The sequence below is a fragment of the Bos grunniens genome, chromosome 5 (genome assembly GCF_055505025.1).
Source record: "Bos grunniens cultivar Pamir isolate PY7600 chromosome 5, Bosgru_T2T1.0, whole genome shotgun sequence".
Lineage (NCBI taxonomy): Eukaryota > Metazoa > Chordata > Mammalia > Artiodactyla > Bovidae > Bos > Bos grunniens.
In genome coordinates, this window is record NC_141169.1 from 31344470 (window position 1) to 31363634 (window position 19165).

The 19165-nt window shown below is 39.1% G+C and overlaps 1 protein-coding gene across 6 annotated transcripts in view; it reads right to left on the reverse strand.

Annotated features, from left to right (window-relative positions):
- LOC147371657 (tubulin alpha-1C chain) overlaps window positions 1–19165 on the reverse strand; it is a 91432-nt gene that overhangs the window by 64171 nt on the left and 8096 nt on the right. For 3 of the 6 annotated variants that reach the window (XM_086399637.1, XM_086399635.1, XM_086399634.1), the window contains exon 2: window positions 13750–13856. The exons of 2 other annotated variants lie outside the window; for them this stretch is intronic. The gene's annotated coding sequence lies outside the window, so the exon portion shown is untranslated. Of the gene's footprint in view, window positions 1–13749; window positions 13857–19165 lie in introns of those variants that run through there. One more of the 6 variants, XM_086399639.1, reaches the window with a different exon arrangement.

Sequence of the window (19165 nt, forward strand, 5' to 3'; positions counted from 1 at the left end):
GAGAGACATGATTGTAGCCTTAGGAAAATAGGTTTTCAGTGTCCGCTAAGCAATTGTTCCTTTTCATTGTTCCCTACTCCCAATGTTTAGATGTGTGATTTGAGCTGCAATCCGCTGGCTGCCAAGTTTTTGAGACTGGACTGCTTTTCCACTTAATGTTAATTGCCTTTTTGAAGCTACTCAGCCCTAAGTGACCTTCCTGGGTATGGAGAGTGTTCCTTATGGAAAAAGGGCTCAGGACCCCAGAGCAGGAAAGGCATACCCTCCAGTGGCAACCACGCAAGGGGCAGAGGGGCAGTGACCTGCCTCGCTATGACTTCAGGAAGCCTCATTATCACCTTCAGAAGGTGAGAGGGCCAGTACTATTGGCCTCTGAGGGAATACCAGGCACCCAGGCCGGTACTAAAGGAAGAACAAAATAGAATTCCTGTTTAGCTAAACAAGAAAACAGTTGACCTCAGTTGCAGCTCAAACAGGTTGAATTTCTTAAATACCACTCATCAAAAACCTCCTCTGAAACATTAAGCCTCATATTACTGTTCTGAGGTAAAACACTAATCCTATTTTCTGGCAAGATGGAGAATGAGGTGAATCACATTGTTTTCCACTGCAAGTCAATATTTTGGAATTAAAGAAATCTGAATCTCTTCTCAAAATTACATAAATGAGTCATTTCAGGTGTTCATCATTGAGTTCATATGAGCAACCTGTTTCCTGAAGCATTGTGAATGGAAGCAGGGTTCCCCGCCACCATGTCGTGTTCCACTGGCCATTAAAGATGCCCAGAAGGACCAGAAGTGAATGTTACCAAAGAAAGTCTCCTATGTGTACTTCGGTCCTTATAAAAGGAAACAGATTTCTGTGTTTGCCCATACTTCCTTCTCTTGTTATTATTGTCCTCTTTTTTTTTTGGCTGTACTATGAGACATGCGGGATCTTAGTTCCCCAACTTCCCAGCCAGAGATCGACTCTGCGCCCCCAACAGTGAAAGCACAGAATCTTAACTGCTGAACCTCCAGGGAAGTCCCCATACTTCCTTCTCTTGTAATGCCAAACTCTGCAAGAGAACTTTGCACGTGTTCCCACAATTCAGATATGTCCAAGTTTCCCCCTTTTATAAGAATCCCAGGGGATGAGGGCCCACCCTAATGACCTCGCTTTAACCCTCCTTAGAGACCCTATCTCTAAGAAAAATCACCTTCTGAGCTACTGGAGGTTAGGACCTCAACATATGAATTTTAGAGTGGGATACAATCCAGCCCATCAGTTCAGTTCAGCCGCTCAGTTGTGTCCGACTCTTTGTGACCCCATGAATCGCAGCACTCCAGGCCTCCCTGTCCATCACCTACTCCTGGAGTTCACTCAAACTAACATCCATTGAGTTGGTGATGCCATCCAGCCATCTCATTCTCTGTCGTCCCCTTCTCCTCCTGCCCCCAATTCCTCCCAGCATCAGAGTCTTTTCCAATAAGTCAACTCTTCGCATGAGGTGGCCAATTCAGTTCCTTCCAATGAACACCCAGGACTGGTCTCCTTTAGAATGGACTGGTTGGATCTCCTTGCAGTCCAAGGGACTCTCAAGAGTCTTCTCCAACACCACAGTTCAAAAGCATCAATTCTTCAGCGCTCAGCTTTCTTCACAGTCCAACTCTCCCATCCATACATGACCACTGGAAAAACCATAGCCTTGACTAGATGGACCTTTGTTGGCAAAGTAATGTCTCTGCTTTTGAATATGCTATCTAGGTTGGTCATAACTTTCCTTCCAAGGAGTAAGCGTCTTTTAATTTCATGGCTGCAATCACCATCTGCAGTGATTTTGCTGCTGCTGCTAAGTCGCTTCAGTCGTGTCTGACTCTTCGAGACCCCATGGACTGCAGCCCTCCAGGCTCCTCCATCCATGGGATTTTCCAGGCAAGAGTACTGGAGTGGGGTGCCATTGCCTTCTCCGGCAGTGATTTTGGAGCCCCCAAAAATAAAGTCTGACACTGGTTCCACTGTTTCCCCATCTGTTTTCCATTAAGTGATGGGACCAGATGCCCTGATCTTAGTTTTCTGAATGTTGAGCTTTAAGCCAACTTTTTCATTCTCCTCTTTCACTTTCATCAAGAGGCTTTTTAGTTCCTCTTCACTTTCTGCCATAAGGGTGGTGTCATCTGCATATCTGAGGTTAATTGATATTTCTCCCGGCAATCTTGATTCCAGCTTGTGCTTCTTCCAGCCCAGCGTTTCTCATGATGTACTCTGCATAGAAGTTAAATAAGCAGGGTGACAATATACAGCCTTGACGGACTCCTTTTCCTATTTGGAACCAGTCTGTTGTTCCTTGTCCAGTTCTAACTGTTGCTTCCTGACCTGCATACAGATTTCTCAAGAGGCAGGTCAGGTGGTCTGGTATTCCCATCTCTTTCAGAATTTTTCACGGTTTATTGTGATCCACACAGTCAAAGGCTTTGGCATAGTCAATAAAGCAGAAGTAGATGTTTTTCTGGAACTCTCTTGCTTTTTCCATGATCCAGCGGATGTTGGCAATTTGATCTCTGGTTCCTCTGCCCAAAACCAGCTTGAACATCTGGAAGTTCACGGTTCACATATTGCTGAAGCCTGGCTTGGAGAATTTTGAGCATTACTTTACTAGCATGAGATGAGTGCAATTGTGCGATAGTTTGAGCATTCTTTGGCATTACCTTTCTTTGGGATTGGAATGAAAACTGACCTTTTCCACTCCTCTGGCCATTGCTGAGTTTTCCAAATTTATGACATCAGACTGTCACAAATAGGATTCCCAGGGAAGCAGACTCTGAGATGGAATTTAGCATGCACAGTGCTTTTTCTTATTTTTATTTACTTATTTATTTTAAAATAATTTTATTTATTTATTTGATCTGTGCTGGATCTTCGTTGCTGTGAGGGTTTTTCTCTAGTTGTGGTGAGCAGGGGCTACTCTCGTGCTGTGTAACACAGGCCCTAGGGCACAGGCTCAGTAGTTGTGGCACATGGGCTTAGTTACTCAACAGCACGTGGGATTGTCCCAGACCAGAGCTCGAACTGGAGTCTCCTGTATTGGCAGGAGGATTCTTTACCACTGAGCCACCTGGGAAGCCCTGTGGTTTGTTTTTAAATTTATTCTATTGATGTATAGCTGATTTACAATGTTGTGTCAGTTCTTACTGTCCAGCAGTGATTCAGTTATCACACATATTCTTTTTCATATTCTTTTCCATTATGCTTTATTACTGGATATTGAATACAGTTCCCTATATTATGTATAGTAGGACCTGTTGTTTATCTATTCTATATATTAATATAATAGTTTGCACCTGCTAATCCCAAACTCCCAATCCATCCCTCTCCCACTCCTTCTCTCCCTTTGGCAACCATAAGCCTGTTTTCTATGTCTGAATATGTTTCTGTTTCATAAATATGTTCATTTGTGCCATATTTTAGGTTCCCCTCGATATCATATAAGTGATATCCTACAGTATTTGTCTTTCTCTTTCTGATTTACTTCACTTGGTATGGTAATCTCTAGGTCCATCCTTGTTGCTACAAATGGATCATTGCATTCTTTTTTATGGCTGTGTAGTGTTCCATAAAGGTTGCTTCCATGTCTTGAGTTTTTTAAGTAGTTAATGCACAGTGTTTATTGAGACTTGTCCTTGGGCTCAACATCTGGAGAAAGGAAGCAGACAAGATCAATAGAGGGATGTCATGTCATCATGCAGACTCCACAACTGCCTTAGCCAACCCCACAGGGTTCTCTGGAGCAAGAATGATCCTTCAGACTTGTACTAAGTTGGGCTGAGAGGGCCAGGGCTTTATACCACCACATCAGTCAGTCATTGGAACTTGCCACCTCAAAAAGTGGTATGACCCTGGTCAAGGCAGCTCTCTACAGCTGAGGCAATCTCTGACGGGGCTGACAGCTGAAGGCATCAGCCAGGGCAAGTCCTCAGTAAAGGGAGATCTGGGCAGTGTATCATAGAGCCCACCACACTGGCTACAAAAACGGAATATGATGTATGTCTTCTGCAACTTGCTCTTCAAAAAGATTAATGATTATTTTCAAACATATTCCAAATAGAGGGAAGAGTATAATTAACAGCTATATATCCATTGGGCTTCCCTGGTGGCTCAGTGATAAAAGAACTTGCCTGCCAGTTCAAGAGAGGCAGGTTTGATCTCTGGGTTGGGAAGATCCCTAGAGAAGGAAATAGCAACCCACTCCAGTATTCTTGCCCAGAAAATCTCATAGACAGAGGAGCCAAAAGAGTTGGATACAGCTTAACAACTAAACAACAAAAACAACACATTATTTAGATACTTCGATTATCAAGATTTTGCAACACTTGCTTCATTTATCCCTTTCTCTTTTTTGATTCATTACTTTGAAGTAGACTTCATATCATTTCATCCTTGCAACTTCACTATCCATCGCTAACAAATATGAACCTTTTCTTACATAACCTCAATGCCATTTTCATACCAAATAAACTAATAACAATTCCTTGGTCCATATTCAGATTTTCCTAATTATCTTTTAAAATTCATTTTTATAATAAGCTTGTTTTAATTAGAATCTATATAAGGGGAACACATTATTTTGGTTACGTCACATTTCTTTGAATCTAAAGCCCTTCTTTTTCCCTATGCAATTGTCTTGTTGAATAATTAAAAGAGTGTGAGCCATTCTTATTTATTTGCTTCTTAATGGTTCACTTAACTTGTTCCTCTATCCTCCATATTTCCTGTAATTTTAAGTTAGCTCTAAAGCTTGCTTAGATCCAGGTTCAAGGACCATAGGTAACAAAGAGTGAAGAAGTGCCATTTTGTTGCCTGAAACAGTCCATATGGAAAAGATAGGATAAAGCTTAATTCTTTCCCTTTATATTGCCAATTTTCAGAATATATAAGAATGTTTTTCACTTTCTCTGTAAAATCTCTTATGAGATCATGATTTGAAAAATAATGATAAGTGCATTCCCATCGATTGCTGTAAATGTTCTTGTGAATGCTTATGGTGTCCAGTTTTTTTACCAAGAAGAGTCTCTTTGTGCCAGCTCCCTATGTCCTTTTGATATAATCCAGTTGGTTTTTTTTGAGAACTTGCTTGCTTTCTAGAATAACAAGATGCTTCAGGCTTTTACTGTACATTTTATTCCTCAGACCAGGAATTAGCCATTTCTCCAAAAAGCTCTGCTTCTTTTTAGTGGGAAATTGGCTTTTTAAAACAAACTTTTTGTTGTGGAATAGTTTTAGATTAAAGAAAAATTGTGGGGATAATACAAAGAAAAATCTCATATACACCATACAGTTTCCCTCATTATTAGCATTATTAGAGTGGTATATTTGTCACAATTAATGAACCAATACTGCTGCATTTTTAAAAAATAATTTTACTTATTATTTACTTATTTATAGCCATGCTGGGTCTTCATTGCCGTGTGCCTTTTCTCTGGTTGCTGTGGGTGGGGACTACTCTCTAGTGGCAGTGCGCAGGCTCCTCATGGTGGTGGCTTCTCTTGTTGCGGAGCACAGGTCACAGACATGTGCACTTCAGTAGCTGCAGCTCCTGGGTTCTAGAGCACAGGCTCAATAGTTGTGCTGCATGGTCCCACACGCTCTAAGGCATGTGGGATCTTTCCATATCAGGGATTGAGCCCATTTACCACTGAGCCACCAGGGAAGCCCTGCTGCATTATTATTAACTGAAGTCCATACTTTACTCAGATTTCCTTAGCTGTTATGTAATCTTTTTTTTTGTTCCAGGATACCATCGATAATACCACATTACATTTAGTCAACAAGTCTCCTCAGGCTTTTCTTGGCTGGTGTTTTTGACTCAGTCAGCTTCTCAGACTTTCTTTGTGATGATCTTAACAGTTCTGAGGAATTCTGGTCAGACATTTTATAGACTGTCCAACAACTGGGATTTGTCTGATGTTTTTCTCATAATTGCCCTGGGACTGTGCGGCTTGGGGAGGAAGATCACAGAGGTAAAATACAGTTCTCACCGCATCCTATCAAAGGTTCATGCTATCAACATGATTTATCACCAATGACATTAACCTTGATCACCAGGCTGAGGTAATACTTGTCAGGTTTTTCCCACTTTAAAGTTACTCCTCTCCTCCCTCTTCATACTGTACTCTTTGGAAGTAATTATGCACAACCCATACTTATGGAGTAAGGTATGTTCCTTCTCCTTAAAGGGGGAGTATCTATATAAATTATTTGGAATTCTTCTGCATGACAACTCTGTTTATACTCCTCCATTCATTCAATTATTTATTTATTTATAACACTATGTACTCATAGATACTGATTTTATATCTTGAGTTTTAATCCAATATAGCTTTATTTATTTGTGCTCAAGTTGCTCCAGTTTGGGGCATTGAGCTCTTTCAGTTGGCACCTGTGTCCCTCTGATATAATTCTACCATTGCAGGTTTCTTGAACACTTCACTACTTTCTGGCACTACAAGATGCTCTAGGATCATCTTGTATATTTCTTGCCCTAGTGTTAGAATCAGCCATTTCTCCAAAGAGCTCTGGTTCCTTTTACTGGAGAATGTTATTAGAAATACAAGATAGGGGTGCTTGCTGCTATTGGGGTGTGTCATTGCTTCTAGGCACTCTCAGCTAACAGAAAGAAAATACATGTATGTATACTAACCTTTATATATACACATGGACATATTTATTAATATTTCTATATATAACCATTATATCTATATCAAGCTAAAAATTGGTTCACACTGATGTCCCCAACTCTAATCCATTATCACATGGATCATTTAGCTGCTTCTTCTTGCTTTTCTGTAACTTCCAACTCCAAGAAAGAAATCTTACTCTCACCATCCTCCATCCATTTACTTGATTGTTCAGTTCCAGTATGGATGTACACTGGTTTCAGAATTGTTTATCTGTACCCTTGAGGGAAGCATCTTTATTGACTAGAGTACAGTACTTATTATGTACAATTCCTTTCACTTTCAGTCATACAGACTCCATCCATTTCCAAAGTTACTGAGGTCAGCACCTTTTCTCCCCATCCTTTTCAGAGAGGTTGGTTCATACGTTTGTCACACAGCTAAATTCTTTCATCACATTCTATTCTAGGATTCTCTGACCTCCTAAACGTTTTGGGAATAGTTTGTCAAACTTACAATCTTGGATTTTATTACCTCTTGGATCTTTTAAAATCATGTGTTCATCTTCAAGTGACTTTGCTATTAATACTAGACCATAGGGTAACTGGAAAGGGAATGAGAATACTGTAGATTCCATTTTAAAAAAGATACCAGTAGCAAACTTAGCCATGGCATGGAGCCACATATACAAAATTCTGGTTCAGTGAATTTCAAAGAGTAGGTTTACTATCCGTTAGTAAGTCAAGAAATCAATTTAGTGAATTGTGACCAGCATTCAAAAAGTGAAGTAGAATAGAATTTTAGGTAGAAAACACTAGATGATATTATGCATAGCAAGCATATTATTCTGTTTTGGATATATAATATGAATGCAAAATGTATTTTTTACAATGGATTGATGGTCAAAGGTTGAAAACACTGAACTAGTGTATTCCATATGTTCTTTTAAACCTAAATGTTAATCTTGATCTATATCTAACATAAAAAACATACCAGAAGGCCTATAAAGGATTAGAACTCAGACTTCTTGGGTTTGAACTCTGGCTCTAATATTAACTTGGTGACTTTCAGCAACTTATAAATATTTTGTGTCTCAGTTCGGTCATCTGTAAATGGGCAGGCATACTTATACTCTCTCTCTGTCAGAGTTATAAAGAGGAATAAATGAGTTAATACAAAAAGCATCTAGAACAGAATCTGGCACAGAGTAATAAATTAAGAAATGTTAGCCATTATTATAAATATTCTCACATCATTTAGTAATGGAAATCAGGATTTTAAAATTCCATGTTTCTAACATGTACCATTTTAAGTCAGGTCATAGGCTTCTCACACATGGGCCAATCATCTATAGACTAGGCCTGTCATTTATAGATTTCAATAAAGACTCTCTGGGCAATCATCTCAGAATCTTCCCAGAGCAGAGATTGAATCTGCGTCCCTTGCATTGGCAGGTGGATTTCTAACCACAGGACCACCAGGGAAGCCCTTTTCTTTTTTTGGCCACACTGCACAGCTTGTGGGATCTTAGTTCCCCAATCAGGGACTGAACTCAGCCATCGCGGTGAAAGCGGGAGTCCTAACCACTGGACTGCCATGGAATTTCCTCTACCAAGTATTGTGATTGAAGGGCACAAGCTGTATGCCCTCACTTAAAACCTGTACTGTGCACATCACTGAGTTGAGGACTTCCTTCATTTATACAATATAGGGGAAGTCCAGCAACATAATGCCAGTAACACAAGGATTGCTAGGTTTCACCGAAGTTGAACAGCTGATGCACTGCTCTTTGAGAACTTCTCTTAGTGGTTTTCTAGTAAATGTTTAACAACTAGCTCTCAGAGTGGGAAAAAAGCCCTGATTTGTAGTGCTGGCCGATTTCCATGATATAAATGGTTCCCTTATGACCAATTTCAAGCTACCAATGTGAATCACTGAATGCAGAACTGTGGGAACAGGTGTATACAGTCAGTTCTCATGAGCCTTTACAAGCAGACACCACCACCTGCACGTAACTGTTTCATGCCTTTTTGCCTATGGAAGAATGAAAGGTTTTTTAGATAAAATATTTTTAAATCATCAAATGTTTCTTTGTTTTGAAGTATCAAATCAATGGACTCCTTGGTCCTGCAAAGAGAAAGGAAATATTTATTCTGGAATGTGAATAATGGAGACAATGTGACTCCAAGACACTGAACCACTCTTTGAATAATGTAAAATGTTACAGCTCTCCAGATTGTTCTTTTGAAAAGTTTTCTTTTCTAAATTAGAATTCAGACCAAACAGCCCCTAAAAATGATCTCCTGTTCTTATTAGATAAGGAAATGAGAATACGCAATCAGATGAATGCAGGAAGGCTGTAGGGGCAAGTCTGCCTCACACTGAAAAAGAACTGGCAGCTTAACTGGACTAGGACTGCAGAGCTCCCTCTGAACCATCCATCGAAAGATCCCTCTAGGTGTTATTACATATTGAATAACCTAGATGTGGGGAAATGCAAGGATAGAGAAGTTCAGGGTTCTGGAGGACTGTCCTGGAAGAGCCATTATGACAAAGCCAACCACAGAGGGAGCAGACATTCGAGTTTCAACTACCCTACAAGGGGACAGAAGAATTCCAGAGCCTACATCCTTCACCCTGACACAATGATGTGCTGGGCTGTGCTTAGTTGCTCAGTCACGTCCAACTCTTTGTGATCCCATGGACTGCAGCCCACCAGGCTCCTCTGTCCATGGGATTCTCCAGGCCAGAATACTGGGGTGGGTTGCCATGCCCTTCTCCAGGGGATCTTCCCAACCCAGGGATCAAACCAGGTCGACTGCATTGCAGGCGAATTCTTTATCAACTGAACCACCACAATTTATTCCCATTAAAAAAAGCATTCGCTATTAAATGAAAACATAGAACAGTAGTTCAGAGCCAAACACTGGAGCAGAATAGGTCCCGGTGTGAATTATCATTTTGCCATTTATTAGCTGTGAGAGACCTTGAACATATTATTTAATTTTTCTGAACTTCAGCTTCCTCAACTGAGGAAAAAAGGGAATATAACTGTATCTACCTCTTAGAATTACTTTAAGGATTAAGTTAGATAATACATATAAAGTACTTAGCCTTGATTAGGTGCTCAAAAATTAGTACTAATAACAATAATAAATAAATCTCAGTCCTACTTTTGGAAGCTAGATGCCTGATGTAGTAGACACAATACTATTTAAGTAGATACTATGTCTTAGCATCATAATAAATCTCACCCCAGATTTATAATTGTTTCCAGGTAAATTCAGAGCTAAAACTGTCTATGACTGGGCAGGAGTTGCACGGAAAAGAAAATTTAAAGCCTGCATCTGTACAGGATGCCTTGAGCAAGTCGGATGTATTGACTGTGAGGTTCATCTAAGAGCTGATGGTTAATTTCAAGAGAAGATGTCAGTTATTCTGGGGATGATGCTGACATGGATCTTTTTTTGTTTTAATTAAAGTATAGTTGATTTACAATGTTTCAGGTGTACAGCAAAGTGATTCAGATACACACACACATTCTTACAAGATGCTGAATATAGCTGGCATGGATCTTTGTCAGAATCTTCCAGATTTCGATTTAGAATGGTGCCATCGTTTGTACCACGGCTTCTGTGGGCACTACGGTGTCATACTGTCAGCAAACATTAAAGGGACCATCCTACCTCAGAGCAGGAAGTCACCTAAATCTATCAAAATCATTCTTGTCTGCATTCCCTGTCTCAGTCTCTTCATTACATATTTAGTCAAAGCTGGTGACACCAGAATATAAACGTATTTTAATTAAACCATGCCCCAGTGTGCTTTAGTGCTCTGCACTGAGAGCACTAGCAGTCATGAAGAGGAAGCTGAGGATGAATTCTTTGTGTGAGGTCTCCATTTTATACTGATTTTCACTGAACACAAGAGGGACTGTTTGCAGCAGGATCACTGGGGACAACAGGCACTGGAATCTGTGCAATGATTTCTATCTCTGGTCTTTTTGGCATTGATTGAGGTTTCAGGCAAACAGAGGCACTGAGGACCTAGCAACAATCGCTAGGGAGCTTCCTGGTTGCCAGCAACAGTAAATACCACAGAGACACAAAGACTCAACCTTTCACATGCGCACAATGAAACCTAGAGCCTGGTTTCTTATTTCAGATACAACAGAGTCCTCAAAGTAGAGCACAATAGCTTCTTCTTTCCCCTCTTTATATTAGATCTGTTTAATTCTGTACAGAAATATATACCGCCAGGAGCCTAAATGACCACCTTGTTTCTAAGTTTGTCTAAGAATATTTATATTATAATCTCCCTCTCAGTATTATCTTTTTTTTTTTTTTTTTTTTACTATTTTGAGGGAGAAATGGAAGGAAATAGTGTTGTATATCTGACTTTGGAATTTTAAATAATGTATGACTTGTTTAATGTGTTTGTAACTGTCAGTCTTCTGTAAGAGTTACAATTGATATCCACCTTTCTGAAAATATTCAGGAATAATATTTGAAAGATCTTCTTCTCCAGTTTACTGTCTCATTTGTTTTTAGAAAAGATAGAAAGACAAAGAATATGAGCAATTTAAGGTTTTTTCATGACTCATTCAAGGAAATTGCATAATAGCCTTCCTCAGCCAAGTTCACATATTCTTCTCAAATACCTTGCTGTTTTCTTTATTCTGTTTCTTCATCCTGATCTCTTTTTCCATCCTTTCCATGGGCCATTAACTTTTCTTTCTTTTCTCTAAGGCTGTAAAACTCTCTAGTGTATAATCATGTGGTTTGCAAGGTGATAAGGGAAAACTGAACTACCCCAAAGCTTGCCAGCCTGTCTCCTAGCAACTGTATAATACGTTGCTTAGTAACATGAAGGGTGAGAATGAAGTCTCTCTTACATACCTAAAAATATTGAAATCATTTAAAAATATTAATCCTGGGCTCATTTACTAAAATATACAAAATGCAGAGATACTCTTACCATGAGGAGGATCTTATTTAAGGCCATGATATCTTGAGTATATCTCTACATCTTATAATCTACATACAAGAATAAAAGATTGCTGTTCTTATAAGCAGATGAAAAAAACCCCCAAACCTGCAGCATTTTCTAATCCTTTCTCTTCAACACATGCATAATCAGTGTTTAAGGGGAATGGAGAAATGATCTTTCAGGCTGATCAGATGAAGAAAAATGTAGCCTTTCCTCTCTTCTGCATATGTATAATTGCTTTTTAAATCTAAAGGAAGATGGGGAAATGTTTCCCAAAACCTTTTTCAGCTGGACATCATTGAGGATTGTGTTTTTCAGGATTAACTGTCTGAAGAGTAATTCTCTGTCAATTTATCCAGGAGCTATCAAAATTTAGAAAGAACTGAATCACACTACCGCAAAGCATTAAAACCCTTTAGTTTCAAATGGTAAATTATTAATTATAAGAGGTTATTATTTATTGAATTAGACCTGCTGCATCAGATTCTTCAGTTCAGGAACTAGCACCCTAGTTACTTCAGAACATCAGGAAACACTGATGCAGGGGATGATTTCCATATGCTACAAAGGGTTAGCTTCTACTATTCTCGCTCTTGGATTTATACATGTAATGCTTAAAGAGGAAAATTCAAAGACCAAGTCCTAAATATTCTGCCACATCCTCCCTTTGAACTAGGCCCCTTGGCTAATAAAATTGGTCAAGTTTTAAATCAGTCATTTCTTCATTCTGCAAATATTAAGACAATTTTGAAATATAATTGACAGAATTTAGTGATTAGTTTGGATTAACTTAAATCAGTTAATAACATACATAAAGTGCTAAGGACAGAGCCTGACACATAGTAGATATTATATGAGGTTATTATTATTTTCAACTAATTTGATCAACTGGAAGGATGGTGACAATGAACTTGATATTGAGAATATGGAACAATTGAGAGTATAGAATACTGAGGAGGATAATGGAGAAAAATAATTAATTTCATTTAGATATATTGAATTTGAGATGCCTGCATATTATCCAGGGGGATAAAAACAAATAAGAAAAATAAATCTCAAAGTTGGGGGCATATTGTACAATACTTAAAAAATATTACTTAAAAATAATACTTATTTTTTAATACTTAAAAAATAAATTCTTACTCTCTGTGTGGCTAGCTCTACATAAAAATGAACCAGTTATAATTCATCAGTATTTTACTTCTAACAATATCAATGCATCTATAAACACTTATGGAGGCAGTAAAAAATTTTTCTCACTAGTAAATCAATCTCATCCTGATTTATCCATTACATGGAGTTAATTAAGACAAGGACTTGAGAGGAAAAGAGAAACACACACTTGGATGACTGGGGGAAGGGACCCTGGAGCTTCTTTTGATTGCTATTAAATCCCTGAAGCCAGTACACCATGGCAACGTTCCCAGTCTGCCACCTAATTTCCATCTGCTTTGAATGAAAGGAGGGGCAGGACTGAGGCAGTTCAATGTGCATTCTTGTGAGCATATGTAATTGGGGTTAATGAAATGCAACTAAATTATAAATTGTGTTTCATGGAAAACTGAGATTATCCACTGTCTTTTATACTTCCTTCTCCTTCTCTTCTCAGGATGCCTTTGAGCCTCTTCCAAGTTTTGTCCCTTTTTCCAAATGTCAGATTTCATTCGTAGATGTGGGGAAACCACCTCTTCAAGGTACCACAGCAAAATTACAAATTAAAATTTGTATCTCAGTACATAAATATTATGTTTAAAAAAATGGTTCAGTAAATAACTGAACATCAGTGAGTGACCTCAAAGCACTGCATTACAATACCAGAGGTATATTTTTCATATTATGGAGTACATGTACTTATTATGTTATTATGTTATAAGTTTTACTTCTGGAACAGAAATTCATTAATATTTATTTATCTCTGCCATACACACAAAAGTCCTCCCCAAAATAGACGAAACTCAGTTACCAGAATCACCACAGATAATTCTTACCATTGTTATCCAGAAAAAACTATTATTTAGTAATAGTGCATTTGTTGACAAGAGGTTGAAAAGGTGAATGTTAAGCTTTCAATAAAATTCTGAATTCAGATGTGGGGTCATATTCTTACCTAAACTTTTAACATTAAGATCTGGCCAAGGGGGATGCAGTAGATATTCCGTTAAAGGCCATACTTAGTAAGAGTCAATTCATTCAATATATTGATCAGTGCTGAACCTGAAAATAAAGATAAATGTAAATTCAACATGTCAGCATAATCATGTTCATCTCCTTGCTTAAATTAAAATTTGAGGTGTGTTTTTGTTGTAGAATTTAAGGGAAACGTACTTGTTTGAATTTCTCCATTTACAGTCAAATTTGCCTGAGGAGGACTTCCCTGGTGGTCCAGGAGTTTAGGAATCTGCCTGTCAGTTCAAGGGACATGGGTTCTGTCCTTGGTCTGGGAAGATCCCACATGTTGTGGGGCAACTAAGCTCATGTGCCACAACTACTGAGCAAATGTATCACAACCACTGAAGCCTGAGCATCTAGAGCCTGTGCTCTGCAACAAGGAAACCAATGCAATGAGAACTCTGCGCACCACAATGAAGATTCAGCACAGCCAAAAATAATAAAGAAATAGTTTGTAAAGTAAAAAATAAATAAATAAATGAAAGTTTGAGTCACACACACACCACACAAAAAGTTTATGCGGCACACCAAGATGTCTCTAAGCCTAATAAAAACATTATTAAAATGAGAAAAAAAAAGAAATAGAAAAAAAAAAAATAAATTTTTTTTAACCTGCATGAGGGAGGCAGCATGAGGTGACAGGTATTTTCATTTCACAAAGGATGCAGAGGCAGTGATGACCTGGTGTGAGACAGGGCACACCACAGCAGGATGAAGTGGGGAAATGTGACACACTTCTTTGTGTCTGAAAGCTCCTGCACTGACCTCTCTCACAGCACTCAACATAGTTTCCATCCTCAGGACCTTGAACTCTGGCCAGAAAGCACGTTTTGTCTTTTGTATCAAGCCCTTGCTACATACTCATTTCCTGGTAGCCAAATCCAGTATTTGAGGCTACTCAGCACTCTATCCTGATGTGGTCCTTCCTTTGTCTCTGTAACATCAATGTCCAGCTTTTTCTCCTTCTTGGCCACTGCATCAGTGTTTCCTTTTCTGACACTTCTTTCTCTCAAAGTCCTTTACTGTTTTTAATTTAAGTCTATTCCCAAATTTGGTAAGTCAACCTCACATGTATCACTTTTCTTGCAATGCAGATCATTCCTTCTATCCCCATGGCTTTCATCCTAAAGCCTGGATGATTCCAAGTGAAAGTGTTAGTCGCTCAGTCATGTCCAACTCTTTGTGACCCCATGGGCTGCAGCCCGCCAGGCTCCTCTGTCCATGGGATTCTCCAGGCAAGAATACACGAGTGGGTTGCCATACCCTTCTCTCCAGGGGATCTTCCCAACCAAGGGATCAAACCGAGATCTCTTGCATTGCAGGTAGATTCTTTATGGTATGAGCTACAAATTAGTCTCCTTGTCTTTCATCTCAAATGTTTCCAATCCATTATGTGATAGATACATGATAAACTCTCACTAAATGGCTACAGTGAAACAGGATGAGGACTAACTCTCCCATACTGCTGGTGGGAATGTACATAATCACAACCACTCTGGAAAAATTAGCGTTTTTCTACTAAAGTGAACATATATTATCACCCTACAATTCCATTCCTAGGTATACAGCAGCAAAAATTTGTAAATATATTCACCCAAACATGTGTACAAGAATGCTAATAGCAACGCCATTTGTATTAGCAAAAAAATTGGAAACTAAGCAGATATCCATTAACATTGGGAAATAAATGTGAATTATGGTATAATAGAAGTAAGTTATGGTATAATCATACAATGGGGCATTACATAGAAATGAAAACAATGTAAAGAATCCGCCTGCAATGCAGGAGACCCGTGTTCAGTCCTCAAGTTGGGAAGATCCCCTGGAGAAGGGATGGCAACCCACTGCAGTATTCTTGCCTGGAGAATTCCATGGACAGACCACCGGGTTGCAAAGACTCAGACATGATGAAAATTTATGTATGTATGTTATTCTTCAATAAAAAGTTCTCATATCAAAGAATAAAAAAGGAAGTCTTTTCACCTGGTGAACATAACTGTACCTGAATTGTGTTGCCTGTTTAGCAGCATAACTTGAAATTCTGGGTTACACTTGGAGAATTCTACTTATACCATACTGCTGGCACATAATACTGTTGTCATTAGGTTCCAAATATACATTGCTTCTGCTGCTAAGTTGAGTCAGTCGTGTCCGACTCTGTACAACCCCATAGACGGCAGCCCAACAGGTCCTCTGTCCCTGGGATTCTCCAGGCAAGAATACTGGAGTGGGTTGCCATTTCCTTCTCCAATGCATGAAAGTGAAATGTGAAAGTGAAGTCGCTCAGTCATATCCAACTCCTAGCGACCCCATGGACTGCAGCCTACCAGGCCCCTCCGTCCATGGGATTCTCCAGGCAAGAGTACCCAAATATACATTGTCACCCCTCTAATGCTGACCTTTCCCTGAGCAGTGCCAACTGCAGATTCCCTGTGGCCTCTATGATTTCTCCACTTGATTCACCTACCACCTTAAACAGTAACATTCAACTTGTAAGATCACATTGACTGATGGGTCCTGCCCTCAATAGGCTTTCCCAGTGACTCAGCAGTAAAGAATCCACTTGCAATACAGAAGACTCAGGAGAGGTGGGTTCAATCCCTGGGCCAGGAATATCCCCTGGAGGAGGGCATGGCAATCCATTCCAGTATTCTTGCCTGGAAAATCCCATCGACAGAGGAGTCTGGCAGTCTACAGTCCATGGGGTCACAAAGAGTCAGACACAACTGAAGTGACTGAGTACACACGCACCCTCAACGCCCTCCTCAAAACACATATATAGGGATGTCCCTGGTGGTCCAGAGGCTAAGACTCTGTGCTCCCAAAGCAGAGGACCCAGGTTGGATCCCTGCTCAGGGAACTAGATCCCACATGCTGCAACTACAAGATCCTGCATTACATAACTAAGACTTGGCTCAACCAAAATAAAATAGATAAATATTTTAAAAACATACACAAACACATTTCCTACTTAAACAGGCATTCCTTTTCAACTTCCCCGTTTCTGTAAAGAGCACAACTAGCATTTCATTCTCTTCTCCAAGTTGAAAACTTCAAGGGTTAATGTTGACTCTTTCCTTTCTACCTCATGTCCAATCAATCATCACCAGGATTCATCCTTTGGGTGGTCTCTTCTACTATTCCTTTCTACCCATTCCCATGATGATTACAATGGTTTAACACGTTCTGCTTAGATTATTACAATAACCTTCTTATTGGCCCACTTATCTGCAATCTCTTTCCCTACTCCACTAACCTGTCAGATTAATTTTACAGAAATGTTGTTCCCTTCCCTTCATTCCTTTCTATGAGAATACAAAAGCTTCACGTTGTCCATGTGTGTGAACTCAACCCAAACTCCTTCTTCAGACTGGGGTTCAAAATGCTTCATTAACTAGCTCCACTCTCCCTATATAACACATCACCCACAATTCTCTTGCATGCCCTAATCAAGTAAATTTATTTGCCCTCCCTTATATAGGTCCCATATCATCATCATATTATGTCTTTGCTAATATTATTTTCCTTAAATATTATTTAAGTACTCACTCTACTACTATCCCATTCAGTTAAAAGCCACTATTCCAAAAAAAGGTTTCCATGATAAACCATAGATCATAATATAAAGACTTTTTCCTCTCTGAAATTTCTGTAATTTTCCATTCAAAGCAGTAAAGAATAAATATAGATAAAATTTGTTTTCAGCATCCATAATTTCCTCTTTTTATATATTCTTTAGAAATCTTTTAAGAAATTTTCAAATGTATGCAAAAGTAGAGAAAAATATAATGAACTCCTTATACCCCTTACTAAAATTCAGTACCTATCAAGATTTTTGCTACAATCTCTTATCTATCATGCTTTTCCTTTTTATTTGCTGAAGTATTTTAAAGCAAATCTTAGACCTTATGTATTTAACCTACTACTCTTCTGCATGCATCTCTAAAAGTTATAGAAAATTTATTGCATAATCATACTACCATTATCACACTTAATAAAATTAATAATAATTTGTTGCTATTATATAATAACTAGTCCATATTCCCTGGTTATCTCCATCATGTTTTACATTTGGTTTATTTGAATCAGGATCCAAACATCTGTTGTTATATTTAGTAGTTAGCCTCCAAAAACTCTTCTAATCTAGAGCTGTCCCCCTTTCTCACCTTTTCCACCCATTCCACCATTGATTTGTTGCAAAAACAAGATAATTTGTCCTGTAGAATGTCCTACACTCTGCAGTTGTCTATGTTTTCCTTCTTGAGTTATCAACTGACTTGTTCCTGTAGCTCCTATATTTCCTATAAACAGAAGTGGGCTCTAAAGGCTTAATTAGATTCAGCACAATTGCTTCTGATAGATCACTTCACCAGTGGTGCTGTGTACTTCCTATGGGACCACATTTTAGGTTCACAAGGTGTGACTGTCTCACTGTTAGTAATGCTATGATTGACTAAGGAGTTCAGATGGCAACGGCCTATACTTCTATTAAAACACTCCCCATCAATATTTTATTTTTCATCTACTGATACTCTTTTCCTGAACAAACTATTTTGCTAGAGGATGTAAAGGGTGATTATTCTAACTCTATTATATATTTACAAGCTGGCATTGTAAATGATATAAAGAATGATTTTCTCTAGTTAATGAGGATCATCTGGTTACCTTGAAATACAGGCAATGCAAGACAAATGCTCAATTCTTTGACTATATGCCAATGTATAGAGAATGGAGTTGGTGTCCTCGTTATCTCCAATGGTGCAAAGATAACATTATTTTTAGTTCACTTTTATCTTTTTTTTCCTTTTGCATAAAGATAGGGATATCTTTATGAACTCATGAGTTTGTACTGTTAACATACTACATAGGTGTAGTATGTTAACAGACTACAACTGTACACGTGACATTATCAGTGATATGTATCACAAGAAGACCACTCCAGCTGTTGTGTGGAGATGGAACTAGACAGCAATAGGAGTGAATGTAGAGGAAATCTAGAAGGGCACTGAGGTTGTCTGGGCAAGAGATGATATGCTTATTAGAGTGGAGGCAATAGAGATGCAGAGAAAAGAATAATATTTGAGACATATCTAGGAGATAGACTTACCAGGATTTAACTTATTCTATAGGCGCAGGTGGCTGCGCCAGGCGCGCCATAGCGCGGCCGAGAGGAGCCACCCCACATCCGAGGTCAGGGGCAGAAGCCGGGAGGACCCCATGCCCGAAGGGCGGCGGCCAAGAGGAGTTACCCCACGTCCAGGTCAGGGGCAACGGCCGAGAGTACCAGACTGCGACGGTGCAGGAACGGTCGAGAGGAGCTACCCCGTGTCCGAGGTCAGGGGCAGCGGCCGGGA